The sequence below is a fragment of the Mustela nivalis genome (genome assembly GCF_964662115.1).
Source record: "Mustela nivalis genome assembly, chromosome: 8".
Taxonomy (NCBI): domain Eukaryota; kingdom Metazoa; phylum Chordata; class Mammalia; order Carnivora; family Mustelidae; genus Mustela; species Mustela nivalis.
In genome coordinates this window covers 102769365-102781479 of record NC_139027.1, presented here as the reverse complement: position 1 = coordinate 102781479, position 12115 = coordinate 102769365, and the positions used below count along the sequence as shown (strand labels likewise).

General features: G+C 48.2%; 1 protein-coding gene across 1 annotated transcript in view; it reads left to right on the top strand.

The window, feature by feature from the left end:
* Positions 1-840: 840 nt before the first annotated feature.
* BANF2 (BANF family member 2) overlaps positions 841-12115 on the top strand; it is a 33219-nt gene continuing 21944 nt past the window's right edge. Inside the window, exon 1 of the mRNA XM_082743213.1 lies at positions 841-950. The gene's annotated coding sequence lies outside the window, so the exon portion shown is untranslated. The remainder of the gene's footprint in view (positions 951-12115) is intronic.

The window sequence follows — 12115 nt, the reverse complement described above, 5'->3', positions numbered from 1 at the left end:
ACCGAAGTCAGGAATTCTGGGGAGTAAATCTGTATCTTAACAAGCCCTCCACATGATTTAAATGTACCCTAAAGCTTAAAAACCACTGTTTTAAGCTCTGAAATTTAGGATAGTGTCCAAGGCAAGGCCCTTTGCTCTTTGGTTAGACTGCTTCCTACTCCCAACCTCAAGCACCAGAGAAGCAAGGGGATGGAACTTTTAGAAACCTTTCAGACCCCAGCTCCTTTTGTCGTTTTTCTTTTCTTTGCGGGGGTCTTATTAAATAGAAATTGTACCGAATTACCAGTCACCTGTGGAGGAAAGCAGCACAGGCATATGAAACTATAGAAGGCACCCTGAGAGGCATCTGTGTCTGGTTTGGCCAGGGAGAGAGGGTGGGGGAGATTTACATTTTCCTGTTTGTTTTCTGAGCTAATATTTAAATTCTTCTGTTTGCCTCTGAACACAGCAGGTGGGCAGTAGGGGAAATGTCATGGGTCTGCTTCGATTTTTAAATCAATCATAGAAAATGGGCAAAGGAAGAGTTAAATGTTGGAGGTATCCTCCTTGAAGTCAATTTGTGTGGGAAAAATCCAGAGAGGCACTTGGTTCACTTGCGTTGACCCAAAGCAGGCCGGAGAGGGGATTCCCAGGACTGGGGTCCCAGTGCCCCCCTCAGGCTGGTAGCCTCTAGTATAACAGCTGCTTTTCCAGAAGGGCCAGCCAGAACAACTCCCAGAGGTGCTATTTCTTCAGGAAGGACTCCCTGCACCCTGATACCAGGAGTGACGGTGGGCCTTGCAGGGGACCCCAGTGGTGTGACATCACAATGTGTCCCCATTCAGGATCTCAGGACAGACTTGACCCCTAGCCCAGAAGATAAGCTTACCCTCCTAGGACTGACCTGCACTTCCAGGGCCACGGCAACTGAGACAAGTTGACCTGCGGCGTTGATCTGCCCGGCCCACTTGGTGAGTATTCAGACACTCTGAGAGCCAGGGACAGAAACACAGCGGGAGCTAGCCTAGTGCCTCAGGGTCCCACACCCAGAGCAGCAGACCAAATCTGGTGTCCAGCAATGCCCCAGGACAAGCCTGAGCCCTTCCCGGGGAAGTGGGCTCACCCGACACAGACACCCCTCTCCTGACCTTGTGCGGGTTGCCATCTGCAGGAACTGATACTCTAATCACCTGCCCTGGCTCCCTGGGCAAAGGTCTTCTGGGTGCTTGATAGAGGCTCTGCGGCAGGGAGGCCAGGCTCTTAGGTGGCGTGGCCACTAGAGAATGGGCTCAGTGATAGCCTCATAGCAGCACGAGCCAGGAGGGTCCATTGTTCTCCACCAGCAACAGCCCTCATTTGGAAAGGGAAGGAACAAACACTAAGCATCTACTAGGTATCAATTAATTCCTTAATTCTTAATTCCTGACGTGAGGAAGGCAAAGTAGGTGTTTTCCTTTCTTTCTTCTTCTTCTTCTTCTTCTTCTTCTTTTTTTTTTTTAAAGGATTTTATTATTTATTTTAGAGAGACAGACAGAGATAGAGAGAGCACTAGCAGGGAGGAGGGGGAGAAGCAGGCTCCCTGCCGAGCAGGGAGCCCAATGTGGGACTCGATCCCAAGGTCCTGAGATCATGACCTGAGCCAAAGGCAGATGCTTAACCAATTGAGCCACCCAGGTGCCCTGAAGTAGGTATTTTCACGCTCATTTTATAGATATGAAAACTGAGAACAATGTGTGTTCTGGGTGCTGCGTTTTAAGAGGGACATTAACCTAGAATCTCTATACACTCCATATACAGATGAGCATACCCACAGATTAGAGCACTCTGAAAATAGAATGGGCTCCTTTGGGAGGCCATGAGAGTGCCTTTGGAAGCATCCGGGCAAACTGGGCGTCTTCCGTCAGCAGGGCTGGGACAGGATCCTTGTGATCAGTCGGGAACTGAACCAAAAGCTCTTTAAAAGCTGTTCCAAATCCCAGATTGCAGGATCTGGGTCTCAAAACCGTGCTCACCTTCCATGTTTGAACCCAAATGGGTCAGGCCTTCCAGGGGGGCTGCAAACTTTGTTGGCAGGGAAAGCTTGGAAGGAATCGTAAAGACTGGCTTCCCCAACCTGCTGGGCTGCAGATAGGAAGCAGGTGGCCGGGCTGGTTCTGCGGGGTGGGGGAGAGGGGGGCGGTGATCAAAGGCCATGGAGCCAATTCCCAGCATGACTGTGTTGAATGAATGAATGAAGGCGTGACAGTGCCAGGACTGGAACTAGCCTGAACGCTAAATCAAATCTCCCTTAGCCATCTCTTTCCTATGAAGATTATGATTCAGCCAACACTTACTGAGCACCTACTATATGCCAAGTGTGTTCACTGAGATGATTTCACGTAATCTGCCCCTCACCCATCAAGTGGGTGTCATCATCCACATTTCTCAGACAAGGAAGGTTGTGTAACTGCCCCAAGGGGTGGAGGACTTACGGAGCCACCACGAACATAATGACAGTACAGGTCTCGCCAATTCCAAGAACAGGCACCTACACCTGCCGCTGCCCAGCCTATGCAGGGAAGCACCTTCCTATTTAACCTTCCTAAGGACAAACCGCTGGTGACTTGCCCAGCTGCTCAGGGGCTATTTTGCCTCCTCTTCAGCTTGGTCTTGGCTGCTGTTGGGCTCCCCACTGGCCCGCCTCATTCACGCCCGTGCCTCTCGCCCCGACGGGACAAGACGGAGTGACTGTTTCCACACCAGCAGATGTTATGCGCCAAGGAAGAAAATATGCTAATCAAAATCAGCTTTGGCTAATTGTAGCAATTTCCCTTCTGCGCACTGCCCTGAAATAGTAGCCACGCTCTGTTCTTTTTTTCACATCAGGGAGCCCCAAATTGGCAGCTTAAATGAGGTTGCAAAGAAGTCAGTTAAACAGGCCTTTTTGCTGCCAGTTACCATGGATGAAGTGTTGAACATGCTCTCCTGGTAAGACCTCAGTTCACCATTCATGGCCTTGGCATCTCGCTGTGGATCATTCAGACGCACTGTCAGGCTACAAGAACCTCATTTAATCCCTGGGCAAAGCAGAAACTCAAGGGATTTAATGAAGCGCCAAGCTCAAGAGCACATGGTCTGACCTTGAACCCTGGTTTGCCCGTGGTTTGTTCTATAGCCAGTGCGGGCTGATTGCACTTTCCCCACTGAGGGAGATATTCTCATTTCTGCGCTCCCGTATGGTCGCCAGGAGCCACGTGTGGCTATGGAGTGTTGGAAATGGCTAGTGGGACTGAGGAACCGAATGTCAATTTTAATTTTAAAGGAAGTTTGACTTTAATAGCCTTTGTGTGGCTAGTGGTCACTGGACCCGACAGGGGGATTACAGCCGTGCCAACTTTTGTGACTTCATCTCTTGACCTCGTTTCCCCTCAACCCCCCATCCTGGGGCCCCTCCTACTGCATTCACCAGACCTTCAGCCTATGCCTCCAACAAGTCACGCTGTTCCCTGGGGGCTTTGGCAGCATCGCCCTGCCCTCAGGTCATTGTATGGTGTGCCTCTGTCCACTGTCACTGCCTCAGATCCGGAATGTCTCCTCAGAGCACCTTTCCCGACCTTGTCTGATATCGTTGTACCCAGCGCCGCTCCCAACTGCTGCTGATTTCTCCCTAATTATCATGTGTCTTAGCTCAGATTGCTATAACAGAGCATCACGGACTAGTAAACTACTGAACGCATCTCACTGTTCTGGAGGGGAGAAGTCTGAGATCGGGGACAGCATGGGCAGGTTCTGACCAAGATCCGCTCCCGAGTGGCGGACAGACCTTTCCTTGTGGTTGCCTCATGTGGTGGAAAGAGAGTTTTTCAGGGTTCCTTTTAAGGGCAGCTAATCCCATTCGTCAGCATTCCACCCTAATCACCTAATGACCTAATCACTTCCCAAAGGCCCTGACTTCTATGACATCACTCTAGGGGTTAGGAGCTCAACAGACGAATGCTGGGGTGGGGGTGGGGGCACACACATTCCAGCATGGCATTGTGTTTGGGTATTTTCCTGGCTACTGCCATCTTCCTGGACAGGAACTTCAGTCTTGCAAGAGCAGGGATACTGTCTCCCATGATCACTCTACCCCAGACCCGGAACAGAGCCTGGAAGAGCACCTGGCAGGTGGAAAGTGCTCAGCATAGTGTCTAGAGCGAGTGAACACTATGCAGGAGGAAAGACAGTCATTGCCTCAGTAGACTTGCTGTGGAACCCAAAATGTAGGGGTTTAATACAGCGATGATCAATTATTTCCCCCAGTGCCCTCGTCAGAAATTTGGGTAAGGCTCAGCTCCACATGGCACAGGCCAGTGTCACTCTCTCATCCTTCTGGAACTCACATGGCCTCCAGATGACATCTCAGTGTGGTTAATCAGACTTGACGACAGCTGGCTTTTGAGGGACGAAGCAGGCTTCTTGCGGGCTAAGCCCAGTCCTGGCCCTACCACCTCACCACTTTCTGTTGGTCCAGGCAAGTCCCGCGCAAGCCCGATGAAAGCGTCGGGGAAACTGTCCATCCTCCCCTTCAGTGGGCCGGGCATCCGGAAAGGAAGGAACTGGTGGCAGCCATCTTTAATCGCTGCTACAGTCACTACCAATAACCCACTAGTGGTGGGGTTCTAAAACTTAATGGTGCACAGGCACTACTTGGGCCTTGTTAAAATAGAGATCCTGATTTGGTAAGTCTGGGGGTTTTACCAAGACTAAGTCTGGTAAGTCTTGGGTAAGTCTGAGATTCTGCATTCCTAACAAGCTCCGAGATGCCACTCCTTGGGTCGATGACCATCAGAACCACAGGCAGGGTTGTATTAGAGTGCAATCCTGTCAGGGCTGGCCTATGTTTAGGTTTGGCCCCTAACACAACCACTGGTGCATCATTTCACTGGGTTGAGAGTTATCCATTATCAGCAGGGTCCATGTGGTCAGTTCTTTCTCCCCTGGTCCCCAGGCTTTGCCCACGCATGGCCACCATTCCATTCCATTTCCCACATGCTTCCCACGCATTGTTTTTCCAAGATCTACTGCTCCTTCCTCCTTTTCTCTAATATTGGATTCCCAGCACATCTCTTGTAAAATTGGTGGGGTGGAGTTCTTTCAGTTACAGGTAGAATCAAACTCAAATTAATTTAATGGAAAAGGATTGTTGGGCATGCTTTGGCTTCAGGAATGGCTGGATCCAGCCTCTCAGTGATTTTGTCATTAAATTTTCACCATCATCAGCTCTGCCTCCCCTTGGAGATCTCTCTGTAAGGCTCTCAAAGTGAAGGAAGAGGAGTCCCCTGCTTTGCAATCACACCAGGAAGAAGGCACCATTTCTTTCCTAATCATTCCAGCAAAAATGCCAGAGTTGTTTCTTCTTGATCACACTGGAGTCTCTTGTCCACAACAAACCAATCAAGGCGACCAGGAGGATGTGTTACCTCAACAGCCAGGGCTAGGTCATAGGTATGCTCCTGGAGCCAGATATTAAAGCCAGCTCCTCCCAGGCCTCACGGAATGGGGTCAGGAAAAGTGCAAAAATCAGAAAGGAGAGAGAGCTCTTGAGAACCCAACAATTCACCACAGTTTTCCATGAGAACAGATGTTCTGTGATGGCTGGGGAAGCAGAGGGCAGGGGCCGTATCAATTCCAAGGAGCCCACAGCCAACTAGGCCTCTTGGCCTCCAGCACAGACTCAGAGGGGTTGAGACCTTTAGTACCAAAAAAGCCTTGAAAACTGACCAAGGCAGGTTCCACAGGACTGTGGCCCAAGGGATTTTAATTGATGTTACTTAAAAGGCTGCATGGTTCAGGAAGTTTAGGAAACTGTGGGTTAGGCCAAGATGGCAGTTGCCTTGCTGTATAGGACTTGTCAGGGCCTTGAATAAGTTAGAGTACACTGAATCCTTAAAGAGTGAAGGGAAAAGATGAAGGCTATTGTTCTTTTGAGAACATTTTGGAAAATTATCAACCTAATGCCACCTCATCCATTTTATAGATGAATCCACTGAGGCTGAGAAAGGGAACATAATTTGGGCAAGTTAATATAACTTATTAGTTTGGAGCTTCTCTCCTACTGTGACATTGACAAAACTGATGAGGTGTTGGAAAATCTGCCTTGTAGCTCAGGGAGGCCTGTGCCCCCAAGGCTGGTTGTTTTCCTTCTCCGTGAAGGGTGTTGGTTCTCCTCTCTCCCAGGCATCTCCTGCAGTGGCTCTTAGGCTTCCCATGGCATGGCCCCTGTGAGGGGCTCCAGCCTCCCTAAGTGCTGACCCCTGCCTGGGACCTGTCCCTTGCTGCGCCAGCCTGATGGAACCACTGACCTGGCAGGAAGCCCCATGGGTCTGGACTTAGAAAAACACAGCCAACTGCCCAGCAAGATGGAAGCATTCCAAGGCTGAAGAGGCTCCAAGGTTGGCCAGATGTGGTAGAACAGCCACAGTCAGGGCACCGGGAGTGCCAGACAGAAGGGGTCAGGAGAAATCAGGTTCCTGTGGCCAACTGTGCACTGGAAATCCAGACAGAGATTGTGCGTCAGAGCCATGGCATAGGGTGGTGGCAGTCACCACAGCACCTCTGAGGGTCTGTCTGGTGTGAACACTTCATGTGTGGTGCTTTCTAAGCCACTCAATGGCCCACATTTATAAACAATAGAAAGTGGCCATTGGTCAGTTGGAAGAACTCACAAGTGTTAACTCAATTGAAGGATTCAAGCTCCTCTCTTTGCCAAGTAGACAGTCGTGGATGTGTTATTAACCTCACTAAGCCTCAGTTTTCTTATGTGTTAAATGGGGCTAAAATGACTTCCTGCTTCATAGTTTCGTTATGAGGAATGTGTGTGTGTGTTTCGAGGATTCCATGTGACTTGTCTATCCATAGTAAGGACTTCTTATGTGATGGTGGTAATGGGGAGGTGGGCTCAGATCCAGGCTGCCAGCTAGCTGGGGGCAAAGCCAAGATCAAACACAGGTCAAACCTTAATGCCCTGGCTTGGCTCTTCTCTGCCCCCTGCACTGTCACTCAGAGAAGCAGAACAGAGCCCAGGGCATGCAAAGGGCTTTTTCAGGTCTTCCTCTGTCTGAGAGGGTGGTGGCATCTGTGTCTTTTTGGTCACTTCCAGGTGACCCTATCCAAAGACCAGGTGGAGAAGCTGATGTTGTGAGCAGGTGGGGTGTATGGATCTGACCCACGAGAGCAGAACCAGGGCCAAGCAAGACTTGGGTGGGCACCTCCCATCAGCAGTCAAGGCCCGGAAGGGAGGAGATTGGGTACCATACCCTAGCATTTTCAGCCAGGTCTACATGGACTGGGAACCATGTCTCCACCAATGGATGCTTTTTTTTAAACTTTTAAATTGAGCTGTAATTGACATATACAATGCATTATATTCATTTCAGATGGGCAACATAATGATTTTAGTATTTGTATATATTGCAAAGCAATCACCACAATAAGTCTAGTTAGTATCCAATACCATACATAGTTAACAATTTTTTTTCTTTTGATAAGAACTTTTAAGATCTACTCTCTAAGCAACTGTCAAATATACAATACAGTTTTATTATGGTCACTAGTCTGTAATTTATATCCCCATGACTTCCTTATTTTATTTTTGTTAAAAGATTTTTATTTATTTATTTGACAGAGACAGAGAGCATACATAAACAGGGGGAAAGGCAGAGGGAGAAGGAAGGGAGAGGGAGAAGCAGGCTCCCCACTGAAGAGGGAGCCCAATGCAGGGCTCCATCCCAGGACCCTGAGATCATGACCTGAGCCAAAGGCAGTTTCTTAACCACTGAGCCACCCACTCAGGTGTTCCTTCCTTATTTTATAGTTGGAAGCTTGTGACTTTTGACTCTCTTCTCCCATTTCACTCATTCCCATCCCTCACCTCTGACAGTCACCAATCTGTTCTCTGTATCTATGAGCTCAGTTTGTTTTTTATTTGTTTGTATTTTAGATTCCACCTATAAGTGAAATCATATGGTATTTGTCTTTATCTGACTTATTTCATTTAGCATAATGCCCTCAAGTTTCATTCATGTTGTTGTAAGTGACATGATTTCCTTCCTTCTTTTTTTTTTTTTTTTTAAGATTTCCTTCCTACAGCTGAATAATATTCTATTTTATGTGTATGCCACATTTTCTTTATCCTTTCATCCATCAGTAGACACTTAGATTGTTTCTGTGTCTTGGCTCTTATAAATAATGTTGCAGTGAACATGGGGGTGCAGATATCTTTCCAAATTAGTGGATTCATTTTCTTTAGATAAATACCCAGTAATGGAATTGCTGGGTCATCTGGTAGTTCTATTTTTAATTTTTTGAGGCACCTCCATACTGCTTTCCAAAGTGGCCACCATTTGGTTGCATTCCCACCAACAGGGTACAAGTGTTCCCTTTTTCCACATCCTGGCCAATATGTGCTATTTCCAGTCTTTTTGATACTAGCTTTTCTAACAGGTATGAGGTGATATCTTATTGTGGTTTTGATTTGCATTTTCGTGATAATTGAACATCAGCAGATGCCTTTGAGATGAACATCCCAGTGTGGACTTTGGGGAAGATGCTGGGAGTAGTGTCTGGCCACCAAGTGGGAAGATGGGAAGTAGAGGTGGGAATGCTGGTTGTCTGTTTGTACATGACCTTCACTGGGGAAGGTCAGAACATGTCCCCAGGAAACCACATCCAAGTTTGAAGATGAGAACCACTCACCCAAGTTGAAGGTTTTATATGAGTTGAAACTTGAAGTCAAAGGTTCCTAACCTGGGGCCCTGGTCTACAGACTTCTGAAATTTGATGTCGAATTGCATTGATGTATGTGGAAAGTCTACAGCAGGAGAGGCCAGCTGGTGGTATGGCTTGTTTGGCTGGGTTCACATTGTATTACAGATATTTGAATTATCGTCCAATATTTAAACAATGGGAGATTGCACATAAAAATCTACATTTTTAGATTCTTTTGAAATAGCCACCATCTGGCCACCAGATCTGGCCACCTGGGACCCACGTTCCTGAGAGACAACTACCTCCTTTTGGTGGGGTGTGATACCACCCGTACCTTTTGTGTCCTTCCTGAGCAATGCCAAATGTCAGTCCCTGTTTATCTTTGCCCTCGCACTATTTTTCCTCCCTGATTTATTTTTTTCACTAGCCTGGATCCTTTTGATTTATGTTTGTCACCCCTCATCTTTTAACTTTTAAGGAATGTTCAAGAGGGTGTCTGATTTCAAAGGGGTCATTGAGAGTGAGGTCCCTTTTTGTTTAAACTCTCCCTTGACAATCCAGGATTGAGACTGAGCCTTTGTCAGAGAGGAGCACTGCCCAGACCAGGGAACTCAGTCTCTTCCCCCTAAGGAAGGTGGTTATGCTCCATGTCCAGGAGTGTGTTTACAAATGGGCAGGCTTATCTTTTGATGGCTACAAAACACCAAAAGGTCTCTGGAAATGACTGAAATGCCTTTGTGTAATCTCTTCAAAAGTCCTGTTTACAATACAAATAATTCATTATCTGCTCACATAAATAATGTAATAAGTGAAATCAATGGCAATCTTTGGGAAATCCTTTCTTCATGGCCATGAAAACCTGGCTTTGAATGGAAACAAACCAGAGAGAGAACAACACAACTCTCTGGTTGAAGCCGTCCCTCCCCACTCCCATGAAGCCAGAGCCAAGAAGGCTAGTGATTTTTTTGGGAAAGAGTCTTAAGTAGGTCTTTGCACTTGGGAAAATCGAGTAGGTCTTTAGGGCCAATTTCTGAACTAAAACATACAGAACCTAGACACACACCCTCACAAGAAAAGATAGGCAGAATAGGAGGAGTCCTTAGAAGGTACTGGAATGGCTCTGCTGAGGACCAGCAGACAAGGGCAGGTACCTAAAATGTGAGCAAAAGTAATAAGGGAAAGTTGAATTGGGGACTCAGAACTCTGCCAAAGAGCAAGCAGAAGTCACGTAGTGTGGTGACTCCGTATATCTCAGGATGGAATCAATGCTGTGCTTACAACACCGCTCATTTGCACAATTCCACCTCGACCACGAGATGTCCCCTTGCTGGCCAATGGCCAGCTGCCCCAGTTTGCATTTACACCCAAGTAAAGGAATTCAGTCAAGAGCTGGAAGGAGAGAAAATGACTACCCAGAAATGGAACCAAAGCCTCTCCTGGTGACTCAGAGTTTGGGAACGCATATATCAGTCTGAGGCTTGCTGGGTTTGGATGTCCAGCAAGACCTTGAGTCAGTGAATCTGTAAAATGGGGATCATCACAGAACCCACCTCCTCGCATGCAGACAGGTTAAATGAAGTCATGAGTGGGAAAGAGCTTCACGTGGAGCCTTGGGAAGTCTGGGGAGGCACTAACTGCTCTAAACTGGCTTTCCTGATCACCAACACTGAGAATCAAATTTCCATGCAAGTGATTAATTTGTGAGGGGTCCGGGTCTTACAGGTAGGAGGGCAAGGAGGCAGAACAGGATGGGACAGTGGCCACTAACTGTTCACTAGCAGGTTGCTCCCACGGGTCACTGGGACTTGAGCCCTCTAGGGACATCTGGGAACTGTCCCACTGGAGCCATGCCAGCACTATGCCTCTATCCACCCTCTGTCCCCCATCAGCTGCCAGGAGAGCCACAGGTACTGGCTGAGGGAACCGTGAACCCCAGAGGATGTGGGCAGGCAGGGACAGCACCTGCTAACCTTGCTGTGGTTGCTCTTCTGATTTCCATCCTGGAGAGGGAAGAGCCTGGGCTTTGGAGCCACCTGGGCCTGAGCTTATGCCCTGACATTGCCTTTTACTAGATATGTGATCCTCGTTGCCCCCTCGGGGCCTCAGTTTCCCCATATCTCAAAATAGGAACAATTTTGGGTGCTGCCAAAGGAATTTGGAGGATTACGTGGGACCATAGACAGACTGAGGCCAGCAACGTCATAGGTGCTCAACAAACGTGAGCCCCCTTTGGTTCCATTTCTCCTAGTTGCCCGCAGCCCTGGTGTGAGCTCTGCTGGCACCAGATGTCGTTTCTAGACGAGCAGGGGCACCCTGACATCTGAACTTGTGTTTGCCTCAGAGGGGACTTCTGAGTGGCATGTTGTCCTACAACAGTTCTCTCCCTAGCCATGGATTCTCATGCTGTGTCGCCTTGAGCTATGAGCCTTGTGAATTTGTGGCTTTCATCAGATCCAGAGAGGGAGGCAGAAGTGGAATAAGATCCAGGAAGGAAATCCCAACAGGAAGAATTTCTGACTCGGGTGGCTCACCTGGGAGCCCAGGGTTTGGGAGTGTGGGCCCTGTGCAGGGGCTTCTGCTGAGTCAGAGGTGGAGGAGAGAGCTGCCAGAAAAAAATGCAGGATGCCCAGTTCAATCTGAATTTCAGGTAATCAATGAATAACTTCTTTGGTATGTCTGATGAAATATTTGGATCATACTTAGGCTAATAATATATCGATTGTTTATCTGAAATTCAAACTTAACTGGGAAATTTGTACTTTGTATTTTTTTTAAGGATTTTATTTATTTATTTGACAGAGAGAGACAGCCGGAGAGGGAATACAAGCAGCGGGAGTGGGAGAGGAAGAAGCAGGCTTCCCACTGAACAGGGAGCCTGATGTGGGTCTTGATCTCAGGACTCTGGGAGTCATGATCAGAACCAAAGGCAGACACTTAATGACTGAGCCCCGCCAGGCACCCCAAGTATTTTGTATTTTTATCTCCTAAATCTGGCCACCCTATTCTGGGGGAGCAAACCCTTGGGACAGCGAAACAGGAGAGTAAGGACTGAGTAAGGCTGTGGTGCCGGCTGGAACCAGCTTCTGCCTAACCCCATGAACATTCTGGAACACGCCTGGGGTCAGGGAGTTGGTCCCACCTTGAGACAAAGGGATGGGGCAGCAGGGTTTCCTACTTTGAGGCCGGAGGTCTCTGGCCTCCCTCAGGCAGGCTTCCGTTGCTTCCACTGCTGAGATACTGTTCTGGGGGGAGCCTTCCCCGTAACCATCAGCAGCCACACAAGCAGGTGGAGCCATTGGGATCTACTTATCTGTTTTCTCAGTTGCAAATTTTAAAGAGTCTCTTTTGTAAAGTGTGTCTCCTTAGGGACCGTTCTGCCCCTTACTACTTTCCCAAAGGACCTTTGTGG